The 18,759-nt window shown below is 46.1% G+C and overlaps 1 protein-coding gene and 1 pseudogene across 2 annotated transcripts in view; one reads left to right on the forward strand and one right to left on the reverse strand.

Annotated features, from left to right (window-relative positions):
• The window catches only part of LOC8042391 (forkhead box protein P1), a 382,801-nt gene that overhangs the window by 61,347 nt on the left and 302,695 nt on the right, over positions 1–18,759 (forward strand). The gene's annotated exons all lie outside the window — the stretch shown is intronic.
• Positions 7,326–8,004, reverse strand: LOC120843163 (annotated as a pseudogene).

The following is an 18,759-nucleotide window of genomic DNA, read 5'->3' on the forward strand; positions in this document are numbered from 1 at the left end:
ATAGTGACTTCTGTAAAAAAAAAAAAAAAGAAACGCAAGGAGCAATTTTACACACAAACTGCAGATAAAAACAAATTAAGGAGGATTTACAGAGCAGGGGCAGGCACTAAACGCAACTCGTGATCACCGTAGGTGCCCCTCCTCTTCCTTTACATGGGGAGAGGTCTGCTGTTCGAGTCACGACCTTCCGTATCGTGCGTGTGGCATTCGCGGTCAATCGACGACGCGTGGCTCCACCGCGTGGCGGCGACTGCGGCAAACATGCGCGCTCGTCGGAGGTCCGAACGGTCGTGATTGCGGGTTGTCTTCGGCGGACCCGTCTGTATAGGTGTGGAAAACGCGTCGTTGTTTTTGTGTCGTGCACTGTTGTTACGAGTGAATCCGGCAGGGACCCCTGCGTGGGGGGAATAGATTGATTTTGTGCGTTCGCAAGCGCTGCTGATTGTGTTTGTGCGGCCGCATGAGGTTAGCCGTGCCGTTCTTCGGCGATGTATTTGACGAGGTTCTCAGCTCTACCGTCGATCCAGTTTTGGACGCTTCTGCAGCTTCGCTTTGTTGTGAAAAGCGAACTTTACGGGGAGTTTTTTTTTCTTTTTTTCTTTTTAAGCTTAACAGATTCGTCTAAAGAAAGCCATAAAAGCTACACTTATGCGGTTTGTGCAGGTGAGGTACGTGGCCAGGGGGACATAGTAGAGGGGGCTAATCGTAACGATTGGTTGGATAATTAAGTAAACTTTGTTAATTGAGCTTTTAATTAGTAAAAAATGAACTTATGATTTAAACTAAAAACTTGCTGAGCGTCAATGAAAACAACTAAATCAGTAATTTTCTTAGAAATACTTCGAGCGCGTGAGAAGCGCAGTGTTGCGCTAAAGTTACCACGCGCGAAGCCGGAACCATTAGGGAATTGTAGTAGACCGTTCCCGCCGCCCGCTAAGCATCCGCATAGCGCTCCGTAATCCGCCACAAGACCTTGAACTATGCAGAGAAGGCTGGCGGCGCGCATGCGCAACTGCGGCGTTTTCTTCGGGGATACCGTAGCGGAGGAGAAAGACGATCTACTACAACTCCCTATTGGCTATACCGGTACGATAACGCGTCCGTGCAACTTTTCTGTCTTTTATAATAGACGCTTTTTGTTTCCTTTGGTTCTCTGTCACGTGGGTGCCATATCTGGTTTGCGGGACAAAAAAAATAACGAAACGTTTCAACCTGTAATGTACGAGGGTGAGACAAAGCAAGACTGTGTGACATGCAATTACGGATTTTTTTGTGAAGACCTTCCAGCGGCGCGTTGAGAGACCAAAACAATGCTATCAACCTATTCGCTACTCCAGCGGACTATAGGGAGAGCGCTGGGGGGCTAAGCTCGGCGCGGCGAGATCGAGGCGAGTTCTCCGCCAAACTCGCCGACCGCCGCGATTGGTCGGCGCCGTGCATGACGACACGCGCCGACACTCCCTAGGTCGTGACGTTAAACGGAGGGTTTGAGGCGGTCGGAGAGTTGCTTATTCGGAACTCGCGGCGAGATGCGGTGACGTCATTCTGACGTGGCAGAAGCCGCCGCGGATGGGAAAAGCTTGCCGGCTCCGACCTAGGCGAGTTTGGGTGAGTTGGGCGCGAGATCAGGGAGAAGCGTCCAAAATGGCAGCGTTTTTGTTGGTGTTTTGCCCTCGGCATAGGTATTTAAACCACGCCAATGTGTTGGACATGGACGACATTCATTTTCAACAACACTATCGCCTCTCGAAAGACGTGGTAAGGTGGCTGTGCGATGAACTGCGTGGCGAACCGGGCTTGAGGCGATGGAGCCGTAAATGAACCGTCGCCCCCGTCGTGAATCCTACATCCAAATTCTACAAAGTGAATCCTAGAAACAAATGTGTTTTTACGGCAATCTGCAACCAGGAACGCAATTTACCATTACCTACAGGCTTTTACAATTATTTTGATGGGTTGCTGTGCTGCGTAGATGCAAGATAAACGCACTTGATGAAATTCAAACTAAAACAGATGACAGAAGAAAAGCAATATACATGAATGGCGCAGACTAATAACTGTGTAATTTCTTTCTCATCTTTCTTCTTCCACACCGTATTTTGACAAACAAATTGGCCGTTAGTTGTTTATACAGCAGGAGAACATGCCAGAACATTGCGACATTGTCACCTACTGTAGATAAGCAATTTAGCCAGTGCAGTATGACTGCTAGCCTAGGGTCTTTAACGTGCACCACGTAGTAGTGATACACGACCGCATGCCGGTACGATGCTCATCAACACCGAAAAGGGCAGGGGTGGGGGTGAATCCACGACCCTGGGTTCTGCAGCGCGAGCTTTCGCTCCACGTGCACCCTATTCTGAAAGAAAAAAAAAATATTGGGGCTGTGTGGCGGTGTGGGGGGAGAAAGATGAGAAAGAAATTACACAGTTGTTAGTTTGCGCAATTCCTGTATGTTGTTTTTCGTATATACTCTGCTTTAGTTTATATCTTTATCAAGAGCGTTTTTCTTGCATCTACGTGGCGCAGCAAACCATCACAATGTCTAGTCAACTAGCCCACATCCAAGCAATGTTTGTATAATTAGCATCCCTGCTGTTACCTATTCTTATTTGTCATTTACGATTTAAATAAAAAAATTGGTCTGTATGTACGTTGATACTGCCTAAAACTTGGTCTTCCTCAACGGGGAATATTCTCCCAGCTGTAGATGAGAAATTTAGCCATGCAGTGCCGTACAACCGCTAGCCTGGGGCCTTTAACGTCCATCCCGCAGTAGTGTTACACGACTGCACGCCGGTACGATGCTCATCAACATCGAACGGGCAGGGGTGGGGATTGAAGCCAGCATCCTTGGTTCTGCAACGGACCTTTCGCTCGACGTGCTCCGAGCTGGTGTGCGCTAGCCCAGCCGGCCACCGATCCCCCGATCTAAATAAAATAAAAACCCTTCACTGCGGAGCGTAGGGAAAAATCGGAGCTACGCTGGGGAACTCGCCGCCGCCGGGGGGGTCGGAAATGTAAGAGGGGGAGTGGGAAACTCACCGGGGCGGTGTCAAAAGAAGCTCCTCCCCTCCCTCGTGACGTGGCATCGGAGAGATTCCCGCCGGAGGCGAGCTTAGCCCCCCTGGTCAGGCAAAAGGGCGGAGGAGATGAGGTCGTTTTCGTCGTTCAGCATTCGGACCACCATTAGTGTCTTGTACTGCAGCGTAAAATCGCGGTGTTACATATGAAAGCAAAGCGATTTTTCGACGGTAGAAACCGTCTTTAGTCAGTGCGTCGGAATGACACGGCGGAAGCGTAAAAATAATTACTGGGAACGATGTGTGTTTCTATGCTGCCTACGAGAACCGAATAGCGATAGCAGACGACAGAGTTAAAACGACCTCCTTTTTTGAGCTTCTTGGCGTTGCCGCTACGCGGCGTCGATTTCGCCGGAGTCGCCAATACCAGCATTGATAAGACATACAAGATGGCTGCTCCCTTGTGAAAAAAACGTGTCTAGCCCCAGCTTTGTACCATGTTGAACGCGTGGTTCCTTTAGCGCACTACTATACTCTTCCGACGCGCTCAAAGTTCTTATAAAAACATGTTGATTTGGTGGTTTTCGATGATGCTCAACAAATTTCTGATTGACGACATATGGCTATTTTCACTCATTACAAACTTAATTAACCAATTTTACATAATTCGCCGACCATTAGCCCCCTATATTGTCCCCCTGGCCGAATAACTCACCTGCACAAACCGCATAAGTGTAATTTTCACGGCTATTTTTTTTTAACAAACCTGTGAAACTCAGAAAAGCAAAAAAAAAAAAAAACCCACATGTGAGTCTTCACAACTTAAGAAATACAGGAAGTGTCTTATTATCTTCACTCATTTTGCTTCATGCCCTGCAATCTGTCAGTGACTAGAGTGCTAGGCTTGTGGCGTTTTGCAAACCCCTCCTACACATTGAGACAGGACTGTGCCAGCGGTTGGTATAGCTCTGGTAAGTGAACATCCACGAATCACCATGAACGCGTAGTCGACATTTGTCTTCGCGGGGAAATTGTTGGCCGAGTGTGTGAACGCGCAGCGTAGCTCGGAGGGCTTGGAGCGGGAGCTCGCGATTTCGGGTTATATTCCGACCCCTGCCCGTTTTGATCTAGGTGAGCATCGTATAGACGCTTTGCTGCAACCGTGCATGGACGCCGCCATAAGAGACCTTCAGTTTTTGTTTCCTCTTATTTCGTTTATTTCACTTCATCATTACCCTAGCAGGCCACCCCTACAAAAATATGTATGGACGTCCTATGCCCATACTTTTGCCGTTCTATTACCTCTTTGTCCATCCTATGGATGCCTGTAGACAGTTCTTAGACCGTCTATGTACCATTGGTTTGCCACAGAATGGACACAAAAACGCTATAGAGATCTTCGCGAAAGAAAAAGTTTTTCATTCCTTCTTATTTCCGTTCTATGGTCCCGGTGAGTCTATGGTCATCCTATTGCCTCTCCATGGTGTGAGCTATATATTGGGGCATTAACAAAGTGATGCCGGGTAGACGTTTTCTTTAGGTGTAGTGAGGTGTCCGAGTTAAAGAGTGGTTAATTAAGTTCCGGGTATCAATATGTTACATTGATGTCTAGAGGCATATCCAACCTCAGGGTATACTCATTGTGGAGATGGAAGTGTTTAGTATGTGCGGGAATAATGTTTTTACTTTCTCAGTGGGAGGTAGGTATATGTGGGTCGCTGCAGCCCCCGTAGATATTCGCAACTTTCACAACCCATAGTGAGCGCACTGGTGCCTATCAAAATTGCGGTCATCTGGATGATCGTCGTTAAAAAGCGGTATAGTAGGCTGGGTCTTCGCGCGACGCGTAAGGAATTGTAGTTTTGCTATATACGCGCAGTATCAGAGATTTACTTTATGTTTGTTTTTTTTCACGTCAGGAAAGTGTAGGCAAGCCATTTTATTATGATGCCAATCATCCAGGAGCTAGGGAGTGCGATTCTCACACCGCGGTACCACCATCGCTTAAAGTGGCTTCTCTATGGACCCCGTAGGGACTCCGTGCAGACCCTGTATGGCTTCTCTGCAGACTCCATAAGGAGCCCGTGTAGACCCTGTATGGCTTTCCTGTGGACCCTGTATGGCTTCCCCGTGAACCCCTTACGTACTCCCTATAGACCTTGTATGGCTTCTTTGCAGACCCCTAAGGACCCTACACTCTTTAAAATGACTTTTACAGAGCACGTTTTTGCGTAAAAACAAATGGGGAAAAGCTCTTTTTGTAGAACCCTTTATTGGAGATCAGTACAAACTGACAAGAGCGTGATGTTTGCATACACTTTTAGCTTACAGGGTTTTGCGGCACAATTAATATCTTTTTTTTTTTACAGCCATGCCTCACCGGCGACTTCTGGTAGCGCGTCCCGACTTGGGTGCGTCCTAACTTCGGTGGCAATTCGCGGCGTGTCCGCCTGGGAGACGGGGGTTGGCATTACCTCCGTCCCTGGATCTTTGTAGCGTACATGTTCCTATTGTATACCGGTGTGATTTACGTCTTGCAGTTTACAGTGTCAATAAACTTTTCTTTAAACCCTGCCAGAGTGGCCGATTAAAGCCAAAGCAGAACAGTCACATGCTGTCGAATAACGATAGTCCCAAACCAACACACGCAGTCGTGCAGTTATCCGAGTGGCCGCTGCGGGTGGAATGGTGGCGTTGCGATCGCAATTAGTTTGGTTTTCGAGTACAGATCGGGGTGCCACTTTTTCAGAGCAAGCTCTTTAGCAGTTTCCCAACTGACTTGCTCTAGAAACGTTGGTCGGTGCGGACCCCATAGCAGACCCCCTGCAGACTGAGTGGCTTCTCTGCGGACCTTGTAGCGACTCCCTGTAGAGCTTGTATGGCTTTTCTGCAGACCCCATGAGGACCCTGTGTAGACCTTGTATGGCTTCCCTAGGGAGTCTCTATGGACTCTTTATGGCGCCTTGCCATAGAGAGGATATAGGATGACCACACATCATCCATAGAATGGGACGTCCATAGAACGTCCGTTGGCCAATATTCTATAGGGCAGCCATAGGACGACTTCACGGAGGCAACAGAGGTCGTGGTCCGCCTATAGATGCCTTTTGTCCTCCCTATGGACGCTGGTCTATAGAACGTCCTAGAAGTGTCCATACATATTTTTGTAAGGGCAGGTTATTGCCACATTAGATTCAACTGTGTCATTTTCTAAAGCATCGGCCTTTGTCCAGGATCGTCAACTACCGTTTTAGTTGCTCGGCATCTCGGTAAGACAAGAGAAGGTCAGCAATGGCGGCTGTAATTTGGCGCGTGTGTAAAGCGTGTACAGATGCCGGCGTATACGGCCGTATATTGCTGCTTATACTGCCGGATGCACGTTAAAGATGCAAGGCTAACGGTGCTATTGCACTGGCTAGATATCTCATCTGCAGCTGAGACATTAGTCGTCCCTTTGGTGCTGACCAACTTCCGGCTTTCTAAAGAAACACACGGCACGGTGACAAATTGCATTTTCTTCGGTTGTACGACTGGCGCTCCCTGTCTTGGCTACTATATACTGTCTCTATAAAACGGGCACTTTCGCGACAAAATATATCTTTCCTGATAATGTCCTAACGCCCCACAGACATCCTTAAGACCTCAGGAAGACATCTGGACGGTGTACGCGTGTGTGCTGTCTGCGGTTTGTGAGACCCGCGTTGCGCGTAAGCGAGCACGCACCTCGCACGAAGCTATCAGCGCGCGCAGCTGTTGGGCGGCCAATTTGTAAGTGATAAATGACCGGCGGCGGCCGCCCCCAACGAGACGGTGTCAGAGGTTACGCGAGGCTACGTCTTCCCTCTTGTTTCGACGGGCCCAAAACTCTCTTTGCCGCTTCGAGAAACAGTTTATTTGTGCGTTATCTAACCCTCCTTACGCTTTGTGAGTGGTTTTGGATGAGTGGAGCGGCGGCCATGAAGAACCTAATCAAAAAATTAAATGCCAGGAGTTTTTCAGAAAATTAACAAGTCTTGCTTGGTTCGTGATGCCATGTAGTATCCAGAGTCACTATAGAAGCTACACTTATAGCTCTTTGCAGCTAATATATATCAAATCAAATCACATCAAATCAGCTTTTATTTTCCATCACATGATGGGGGATACCAAGGGAAAAAGCTGCTTAAATGCAGCTTGACGAGCCCCTGGCACCCCTACATGGCAGACAACGCAACAAGAGATAATTTAATAAACAAATAAATCTAGAAAAACAATACAATGTGCATTTTTATACAATGTTAATAAATCATAGGATGTGAATTTTTATACAATGTTAACGATGCTATTTTTATTAAGTGAAGTGATATCAATTTCTAGCGATGCGATATGATTTAGTAAGTGAGGAAGTGCATGTTTAATTCTTTGATGTCCGAAGTTCGTACGTGATTTCGGTATTTGCCATGGATGTATTTGACGGGTTTGATAAATTGGAATTTGCAAATGAAGGTCAGCGAGGTTCAGAAATGTTTCGGATTTACCTTTAAGGGCCGATTGGTACGTTAATATTAAGCGTTGACTGTAAACTTTTGACACGTCGGTTATGGAATATTTATCAAAGAGAGGCAATGATGGTGAGGTCGTAGGAACATTGGCTATTGCACGAAGAGCTTTTTTCTGCAGCACGCGGAGCAAATTTAAGTTGGTTAAACCAGTGGATCCCCATATCAGATGCGCGTATCCTAAGACGGGGAAAAATAATGATTTAAAAATTTGAAGTTTGATATTGGTAGGTAAAATGTTTCTATATTTGTTTATTACTACAACTATTTTTGAAAGTTTAGTACGAACATATTTAACATGTTCAGACCAGGACATGTTAAAGGAAAAAAAATACACCCAGAGTTTTGACATTTGTAACACAATGAATAATATCAGAATCATATTTGAAAGGAAGGAATAAATTTGTTTGAGTTCTGGAATGTAGTTGAAATATTACAGCCTTGCTCTTATTAGTATTAATATGGAGGGAGTTAATTTCGCACCAACATTTTAATTTAGATAGAACAATATTTGCTCTGGTAACAAGATGTTCATAATTTATATATATATATATATATATATGTGTGTGTGTGTGTGTGTGTGTGTGTGTGTGTTATGTTATGTTATGTTATGTTATGTTATGTTATGTTATGTTATGTTGGCGACCCTTACTATTCGGAAATGCGACTTGATGAGCTTAGACACGGTGTCAGGCGATATCGTCCTTACTCTATCGTGAGATTCTTTTTTTTTTCTTTTTACCAATTTTTTAATACAAAAAACAGCTTCCTGCGATCTTAGATAGAGCTTCAGATAACTATAAACCATGGTTTTAAGCACCAAGAGGGTTTCAGTGTCGCTATCTCTGACGCGTAGCTGATTTAGTGGTTCTAATAGTATCTGTAACACTCGTTTGTATTCAGTTTTACTGGGGGAGGGAGGAAACGAGGTTTAAATGCCGCAGTCAAGAACAATACGGACTTCTAGCAAACCGTTACCGCGTTCCGCGTACCGCACTACCGAAACCTTTCAAGCACGCGCGCTTAAAAGTATGCTTCTGTACCGCGGTAAACGGAACAGGGTTAACGGTTTGCTAAAAGTCCTTAACATACCGACAAACAACACCAAGCATGCACAGCTCACAGACGCGTCACAAAAAGCCGCCTGGCTATAATAATTAATGTTTTTGAACAGGCGATACATTATATATGCTTGGGTGATAGCCGGAAAGCTGGTCTTTATCTTTCTGTGGGCAGGATCTGTATACCCTGTTGTGGAACATGTGGGGTTGTATGAATGCCATGAGAAACGTTTACCCTATCCTCGAGCGTTTCGTTAGCGGAGATACATTCCAGAGTCCAATGAGCTCGTGTCTGCTGCCTTCGCCGCCACTTTACTTCGTCTCACCTTAGCATGAACTAACTCCGAAGGTTGTGCAAGCGCGAGAGGTTAGCCATGACTGCCCTGAGTGGAGCACTCGCTGCTCGAGCGCTCGTGCAGCCGCCGCTTCATCCAAAGCAACTAGCTCGCGCTTTTAGCTTGCTCGGCTATCAATAGTCTATGCTAAGGTGACCCGAAGTATAGCAGAACATTTTCCCGACCCACCTTCACAACTTCAGTTTGTTACCGCTCGGAGGTTCGACGCAATCGCTAACAAATAGCAATATCTGTTTTTGGAGCTGCACGTTACTTTGTGCTGCCACGGCTTCGTGCCTAAAAGCGAAAATATTATATGCGACGCAATAGAGCTGCTCCCTGCTGACATCAACGAAATTTCAAATTCCCTATAGACCCCTTTGCTGTTTACAAACATGAACTGCCACTTCCGTCCCGAGCGACTTCCGGTCGCACCGTCTTTGCAAGCCTGTTGATCTTACTTATGCCACTAGTGCTAGAAAGCACAAATTCTACACGGACCACAAAGTTGGATATTTAACGAGGGGCTCCGGCTATACAATATTACGTCTTGTAGGAGGCAAGTTGGTTTATAAGAATACTCGAAACATATTAACAGATCTCGCACTCCTTCGTTCTTTTGGCGTCCATCTGAGGAATTGGTGGTTTAACGTTTCATCTCCATTTCAAGCAGCGCTGGTAAAGTGCCCTTTGTTTAGTCTTTTTATAAACTAGAAGTTTTCTGGGACGTCAAAGACTGGAGCACAACCTGGTGGCGTTTGTTATAAAAAGTACCTAAAGCGTCCAAAATGCGGAGCTGTGGAAGTAGGTAACGTGGAAAGCCTTCAAGCCTCTCCCGGAGCCATTTTTCTCGACACCTCATAGAAACAAACATAAGGTTTTCTCTTCGCGCGTATATATATATATAAAATAGCTGCAAAGAAAGATGTAAAGTCCAGAGGAAGAAAACAGAAAAAATAAAAACGTATGGCATGCTTGCAGAACCACCTTTTTTTTCTCTCTAACCCTCACTAGCAACGGCTGCAGCATTCAATCTTTTTCAAACCAGTCGCTAACGAGTATAGCTTGAGGAAGTAGTGCCTGGTTATTGTCAACACTGCGCGCTATATATTTGATCTAGAGTCCTGAGAAAGCGCCATTTTGTTTTTTTCTTTTTTGTAGAATACGTGCCAAGTTTATTTCTGTGAGTATTCTCCCCTATAGTTTTCTCACTTTTTGTGTGCAGTAGCACAGCCGGCAGGCAAGCAGTTAGTTTTTGCAGGACCCCACGGTTTCTGCTGTGCAGGACACCCGAGGCATGTGTAACGTTTGCACTTTTTTTTTTTTTCATGACTTTCTGATGGAGTGTTTTATATTTTTATTCTTCCTATTTGGGAGAAAAATGCATCCACGCGTGCTTCGTTTGACTCATCTGCGCGTTAGTATACTAGCGAAGGTATACTGCGCGGCTGGACGTCTGTCTGCTTGAACAGTGTACCGAGTCTGCCGGCATTGCGATATTGCACTTCAGTTTCGTACGCAGGGCTTGTCGGAAGCAAGGACGACGGTGCTTCTTCCAGTTCCTTCTCGCTTCTGGAGTGAGTTCCCTTACCAGTATAGTCGGCGCCGTTTCACTCTACGTGATTCATACTCCGTTTTACTCTAGGTTCGATCTCGGCCGACGCTATGCCGAGCGCAAGTCGTCTGCTTTTTGCGCAGGAGTTATGGTGACGTCATAACGACGCCGGGCTCTGATTGGCTCCGATTGAAGGATAGTGGGTAGACCTCGAGGCAGCTGGCGCTTCGCATAGGATGGAGACTCATTGCGTTATTGCATCGTTGCATTGCACTCGTCACTGCGTTACGCGAAAACGTGCGCATTTTGTCGAATAAGTGCACTAGGATTACGTCTGGTTTGCAAAAAAAAAGTGGCTGTATCAAAGTCGGCTACTGCCGGCTTCGATACATAATTTGTTTATTTGTAATAATTACGGTGTCCAGTCCAGAAGCCGAGAATAATCGTGGTTTTAAACACATGCCGATAAGGATTGTTTCTCTCTTAAAAGGTGTATATTGAGCAAAGTCATCGCCTCTCTATTAATACGTGTCTCAAAGATCACTTTGAGGTATATTTAAAATTAAACGAACTCCTCCTTGGTGAGAGCACCATGCTCCGAATCAGTCACAACTAGTAAAGTATAGAGTGCGTTTCTCTTTAATGATTGGGAGTGAAACAGCACTCTAAAAAAGCACGTGCGTCTACTTTCCCGCACCACACGCGGAGAGCCAATCACCGCAACTTACGGAGGCAGCTCAGCGAATGACGTTGCCGAAACATATGTCTAGACCCAAAAACGCAGTCTGAGTTGTGACATTAAGCAATGCAAGCGTGACGTTTTGCATTGCTTAATGTCACAACTCAGACTGCGTTTTTGGGTCTAGACATATGTTTCGGCAACGTCATTCGCTGAGCTGCCTCCGTAAGTTGGGGTGATTGGCTCTCCGAGTGCGGTGCGGGAAAGTAGACGCGCGGTTTTTTTTAGAGTGAGGAACCTTCTCGGGGGAGTTCAGCTCATTTATTAATACTTATGACCAAGCGGTTTTGGAGGTAACGCGTTACAAATAACGGCGTTACTGGTAACGGGTTATTTCTTCTCTTTTTCTTGACATACCAACGTACTCGCTTGTATCCGAAACGACTGTCTAGTAAAGTCATTTATTTACAATTTTAAGGTACTGTCTCTTAAATTACTTTTACTAGTTACTCGCAACTTTTGACTAGAATTCGTCGCACGTTCTCGGTTTCTTCGAAGAGACGACCCACCTTCGAAGCCGCGCTGCATTCTACAAATTCGATGAACGAAGGATAAAAATATAGTCAAATCTTTCGATAAAAGGTTAATTGTTGTCGAAATTCGGAACCGCGGCTTATCGCTTCCGAATACTGAAATTTAAAGTAACGCAAGAGGAACGTTCGTTTTGTTATTTGAAGCAACGCTAGCGATATATCGTTACTAGTGTAGAGTGGTTACGATTCCGAGTAACGCCTTAATGTTTGACGAACAAGCGAATGACGTTATTTTTTTCTTATTTTCGGTAACGGGCCCAACACTGTAACCAAGTGAAAAAAGTATGTCCTCCCGGCGTCGCTCATTAAAATATGTTAAAAGATGTTGCACCAGTAAAGAAAAAGAAAAAAAAATGTAGCGGTGGCGTTCTTTGGTCTTTTCTAAAAGAAACACGCTCTGAAACATCGTTTCTTATCGCGGTGAGCTCTATTTTCGGGCATACAATTTTAAAATACTCGCCGAGGAAGGGAGGAGAGGGCGGGGGAGTTGCTTTTCAGATGAAAATTGAGAGTGGAATAAGTTTCTTGTCCAGCCATTTTTGCGAAAACAAACCGAACATTGCTACATCAAGCATTAACTCATTGCAGTTGGTGTTTCTCGAACCCAGGGCCGGCTTGCTAGAAACAGCGTCTCAGCTGAGACTGGGGGAAAGAAAGCACTGCCAAAGCCAGCGCACGAGCTGCGCGTGACTCAAGCTGCGTCTCAAGACGCTCGCGCGCCCCAGCCTTTGCAGTGCTTTCTTTCACCGAGTCTCAACTCAGACTCTGTCACTCTGTTCCATAGCAAGCCGGCCCAGGTCGCGGCTCCTGGCTAAGAGTATGCGCCGAAAACTTTGTTTTGCCCATGACCCCTCGATCTCTTTTTCTCCCTATCTAAGAGTATCCGCCTTGTCCTGTTTCCCTTCGTCTGTGTCCCTGTGTTTTTTCGGCGCTTTTTGCTTGCAATGAACCAACTGGCCCAAATATCCACTTTACTTCACCCTATCTTTTTTTTTTATGTCAACCGTTATGTTTTGTTTTGTTTTTTTGAGCTAGCGCATTTTTCCTTTCGGCTTCTTTTCTTTATGCCTCCAAATATCTGGAGAAAAAAAAAAGTACCGTAATGTATGGTGGAATAGTCGCGATCAGTTCGTTTTGGATCAATCTTGTTCGGTTCGCGAATTTCGGACAAAACAATTTGGGTTTACGCAACAAAAACAAACAAAAAAACTACGAACCCTAAATCAGCGGTCACACTGCAGATACATCGTACAACAAACAAGACAGTCTGAAGACACTGTGTCCCATCCGTGTCCTTGCATGACGGTCCTCCTGTCCCATTTGTCATAGAAGGAAAAAGAACTGTCTGCAAGGTATGTTCGAAGCGCACAAATGTACACCCGTGAGCAATATGAAGGTGAACAGCCCTCTTCTTGTTTTTGACGCTCCTGCAAGTTTTGGAACAACCTCTGTTCCAGAAGAGGGCTAGAACGCAAAGTTGAGACCCCCAAGCCGCGTACTATTTGAGACGTTGAGAGTTAATATAGCTTTAGGGAGCCGTAAAACAGGCAAGAAACCAGGTAAGGTGTTCACCTTCATATTGCCGGCGGCTGTCCGAAGCATCAAACGAGCATTGCTGAACCTGCTTGAGGCATGAGCGCAGGCAAATATACTGCATACGGTCATCTCGTCTACGGCGATACACCTAGGCCTCGGTATGCTGTGCATACGAGCAGCGCGACCGCGGATTCAATGCACCGTACCGGTCTTGCCTAGGAGTCAGATTCCTCGTGTAGTATGCAGATGGAGCCACCAACAGCATGTGAAACGCCCGGCGCGCGGCGAGTTGCAAGCGGATATAGACGCTTTACACACGCGCCAAATTAGGGCCGCCATTGCTGACCTTCTCTTGTCTTACCGAGATGCCGAGCAACCGAAACGGTAGTTGGCGATCCTCTACAAAGGCCGATGCTTTAGAAAAGGACACAGTTGAATCTACTATGGCAATAACCTGGCCTGCTATGGTAATGATGACGTGAAATAAACGAAATAAGAGGAAACAAAAACTGAAGGTCAGTTATGGCGGCGTCCATGCACAGCTGCTGCAAAGCGTCTATATTATTCTCGCTCTACAGCCAATCCAGGTAGTGGTATTTTCTTATAAGAACGTCAGTGGACCAATCGGGGAGCGAGGAGCGCGAAAATATTAAGCTACGCCCTGCGTTTCTTCAGCTGAAAGTAACTATACAGCGAGACGGTTTCTTTTCTTTTTTTAGGTCGCAGTAACCTTGTGTTTTGATCATACAAAAGATACACTCTGTTCGCTGCAGACACAATGTTCAAATTATTTACAGACAGGGCCTCAAGGATGTTCTAAGCATGTTATCCGTGTCTGAACGCTTCGAACATGTCTGAGGACAGTTATTTGCTCCGCAGGTTCGAGAGACTGTTTTTTTCAACTGATTGCGAGAAAGACGCTAAAAAATATGTAACTGATTTTTGTTTTGTTTTGTTTTTGTTGTTGTTGTTTATGCGTGAAACGTTTTTCTTTTTTTGGTTGGGTGTTCGGCATTTTGTGAAGCCCTGATAAAAGCGTGGCCGCGACGCTCTACACTCATTGGTTTACGGGTGGGAGAGGAAGGGTCAGGTGCTCCACGCTGACTGGTTAACGGGGAGCACATGTGACCACACGGGAAGTCGAGGAGGAGCTGAGGTGGGGGAGGAGGAGCTCGACCACTCGTGCGCACTGAGGGAGGGGAGCTCGCGATTATGGGAGGCTCTGGAAGGTGGTTGCACGTTCATCAGCCCGATTAGCGTTATTATATCGCTTTATTCTAGAAAAAAAAAAAACGATCGAGTGTACACGCGACACGCGTTAAACTATCTGATGAAGAGCTCCGTGAACGTAGGCGTCTGGCGTCGGGAAACTCCGAGTATCACTAGACGTTTCTGAAGCTAGGACGTTTCACGTACGGAACACGATAGACTACTTCCATAGATCCGTCACCGCGTGCGTTGCATTCTGGGAACCTGTGGGCTAGGAGCGGAGCGCGTATGGATTTTGCTGCCCACTGATTCCCACATTGCATAACGTGGCATTACGCCGCGACGAGGCGCCTCAAGTTTTTGAATAAGTCTATTGACTAGTAATTTGCGATACATTTTTTTTTTTAGAAAGGGCGAGGGGGCGGGGGGGGGGGGAGGAATTAACGCGATTGCTCGCAGCTGCATGCCGTCTTTTGCTCAGTGCATGGCTTAATTCACATCTGCGTTTGGTGTTGCACTTTATAACTGTGTGGCTGGTCCAAAAGCTCCTGTCGCCTGACAAAAAAAAAAACAAAAGAAAACATAAGGTAAGGTTTATTACACAGGTAGCTACGTTAAATTACGCACATCATTTTGCAACGTGTCGTCATTTTTCACGTGAACATATCAAAAGCCACCGCTCTTTGCCGGGCGACTATATAATAGAATTAACGGCTATTTCCCGTCATTAACTCGATTACTTTCGATAACGCAACATTGTTCACTTCCGCAGGAGTTCATTCATTCGTTTAAGATAGGCTGCGCAAGTTGGCCTACTGTCAACACATATAACCCAAGAATATCTGACATCGCTCGTATGTCGATTTTTCAGTCACACATACGAAAGGAATATATTTATGCGAGGAATTTTGAGTACAATCGAAGACCGGCGGATGTTCCATATTTCAAAGCCTCGCACACGGAGTTTTCAATTTCTTGCACGTCAGCGTGTCTCTCGTCGGGCGTTAGCGTGTTTACAGGGGTCCTCTAGCGATGACGTCATTCCCAGGCCTCATCTTCTTGGTGGCATTGCTCCGCTACGTCTTGATCAGATCCTATTTAGGGGCGTGGCGGTCGTTATTTTGGACGCCGTGCTTCCTGCGCGACTCGTGTGATTACATGCGAGTTGAGGCCGAGCGCTGACGCGGTATTCATGTCGAATACATTCGTATGCCCGCAAGTTCGCGCGGAACGCTAACCCAGCACTCGTGTGCAGCACATGCTCGAGGCGCATGCTCAAAACATGGCGCCTTTGGATAATCGACGCAGCATCAACTGCTGAAGGGGCGCACACTTCTGAAAAGGGTCTATTTTCAACGGACGGTGCTGCCTTGCAAACCCTGGCACTCTTGACTGTATACGAGCACGCGCCTTTCAATATTGCCTTGGGCATTTCCTCCGCCTTGTGTATTATACCAGAGCCATGAATCTTACCTTCAAGTGGACAGAATGCCGCCCCCCCCCCCCCCGGCCCCCCGAAAAAACAAAAGGAGAAAGCAGATATTTATATATGTAGTGTTTTTTTTTTCTTTTTTTTTTCTTTCTCAGTGGTAGACTATGCATCGCCGAAAGCTCATTCGACGCCCAAATGTAGCGATGGTGTTTGGAACCAGATTAAAACTAACCGTTATGTAATTGAAAAGTTCTATGCGATTTCCTTAAAGTTTTAATGGGGAAGTGGCGGGCGACGGAACTTTCGAATAAATGGAGCTGTATGTCGCCAGTTACCTAAAAGAAAGCGGGCCCCAATATTTCATCGAAATTTTCAGAAGTATTCTTATACCTTTGTACGTGGTGGTGTCTTCTACTTCCATCTTTGCACTTTGCTTTTATCTTTCCATACCTCGTAGTCAGGTATGTAGTCAGTAGTCAGAACAATTAGCGTAAGTTAAAATCTGCGTTTTTTTTTTCGTGTTTTTCTGATCCCTCTTTTTACTTCTTTCTCGCCATTCCTCACTTATTCAATTATTTTCGATGGCGTGACTTGGTTAATTACCATATTCATTCATTTATTTACGGCAATCGCGTTGACTGTAATTATATTCTGTAACACGAAGAGGGATTTGAAAGTTACCTTATGACAACTTCCTGCAGAGTGGGTTTACTATTAATTATTTTATTAAAGCTCGCGACTTGTCATGTGTTCGCGCCAGAGCCTATTCGAATATTTCGAATTCCAGTGAAATTGACCGCAAATACAAGTGGCCGGCGGTTTTTTTGGTTTTTTTTTTCCCCGGCAAAGCGCTATGGAGAAGCGCTTTCTCTTTCCTAGTACAATATTATTTTCGGAGCCGTTGACGACTGCTGAGAAATTGACGGCACCTAGAGGAGAAGGCGGAAAGCTGTCACTGCAGGTTGTGGCGTCCGAGATTATCAATGCGCAAAGCTCTCCCCCGGCCCTTCCAAACGCTTGTTTTCCCAGCAAAAAAAAACGTGTAGCTCTGCAACAGCTAGCACCCTTGATACGGAGCCGGCACCAGCCCATCAAATGTTAAATGTCTTCACGTATTATAGACCATTTTCATGGCAAACACAGCCAGTCGGTGCTCAAGTCTTTAACGTCCAAGAGAACTTCCGGAAGAATGGACAGAGCCCACTTTAACACCACTGCTTAAAATGTGAATGAAGCGTTTAACCACCGATTCTCCAGGTGAACACCACAAGTACAAAGAAGCGCGAGATCAGTTAAACATTTTCGAATATTTTTGTAAACTACCTTGCCTCCTCCAAGACGTTAAATTGTACAGCCGAAGACCCTAATCAATCTCCAACTATGTTGTCCGTGTAGAATTGATGCTTTCCAGCACTGGTTACATAAGCAAGCTCGACAGGTTTGCAAAGACAGGCCGACCGGAAGCCGCTTGGCACGCAAGCGGCAGTTCATCTTTGTAAACCTAGAGCTGGTATATTCGTTAAATCGTCGAAGCTTGTGATGCGCTCGCGCATTCAGACGCGATTCAATTCAGGTGAAGCACAGCTCGTGTACCGGCTATGCCATTGCTTTCTTTCACCCAGCCTTGCTCAGAACACGTGGAGCGAAAGCTCGCAACATCACAACTGCGTGATGCACGTTAAAAGGCCACTGAAAAGAAAACAAAACTCCCCCCCCCCCCTCTCCCCTGATCTGCTAGGAAACGGTGCTGTCTGCGCAAATGCGAAACACAAACAAACAAACAAGCAAACTCACAAGTCGGCGGATAGATGGATGAGAGCAACGAAGTTCTTATTGTCCTGCCACGTACACGAGTGGGACTGAATGCCCGTGCAGCGGTCTCTTCGTTACAATGTAAGAATACCACACGCCGCTTGTTCCTATTCCTTAACACGCGGCCTTTTATGAGCGCTGGTCTCGACTAGTGTTGATCTTTGTGATGCGTCCATTATTTTTCACGTAAAATGTGCACCCTCGGTTTGGGTTGCGCTCAAATAATTTGTGACATCTGCTCGTTTAACCGGGCCTTAAAGTAGTAAGGAGGGAAAGTACGCCAACGAGCTGGTTAGGAAATATCTTTGAAAGAAAACCTGAGATAGGGACAATTAAAAAAACGCGTTCGAACCAGGAACGCCGGCGTCCTGTATTTCACGTTTGCGTTCCAGCGCGTTCGAAGAGCGTCTAGGCACAAGGGCAGCTAGCTTTGCGTCTACTCACTAATCATTCCACCCAAAGCGCGGTGTTCTGACTTCTCTGCGCGCTCTTGTCTCTTCCCCTTCCTCGATTGCTGCCCGCATAAAGCAGGAGCGTTTCCGTCCAATGCTTTCCCTTCTTGATTTTTTCTGTTACGCCCCTACGGGTGATGCGTTGCTACCTAAAGAAACGTGATACACTGCAGGTTATGGCCTCTGAGATTATCTGTGCGCAAAGCTCTCCTCCTGCCCTTCCAGCAGAAGGAACGTATAGGAGGTATTCACTGGACGCCATATTTGTGTGTGCTGTTTAGAGCGCATGCTCAGAACGGGCTCACATTAATAGCCTGCTAAGACCGGCAACCTTGATGGTGCTAAGGGCACGCTCCAAAAGGACTGCGGAAGCTCGCCGTGAGCACGCGCTCAGCAGCAGCGCACACGGATATGGCCGCCAGTGAATACTCCCTATAGCATGAAACGATCTTTCTACTTTCGCTAAATCGTACTCAGAATCACTCCCTAACGTTAATTACCGAATACACTTGCCTTAGTTTTTCTTTGTAAGCA

Source organism: Ixodes scapularis, unplaced genomic scaffold, assembly GCF_016920785.2.
Source record: "Ixodes scapularis isolate PalLabHiFi unplaced genomic scaffold, ASM1692078v2 PGA_scaffold8__174_contigs__length_109621045, whole genome shotgun sequence".
Lineage (NCBI taxonomy): Eukaryota > Metazoa > Arthropoda > Arachnida > Ixodida > Ixodidae > Ixodes > Ixodes scapularis.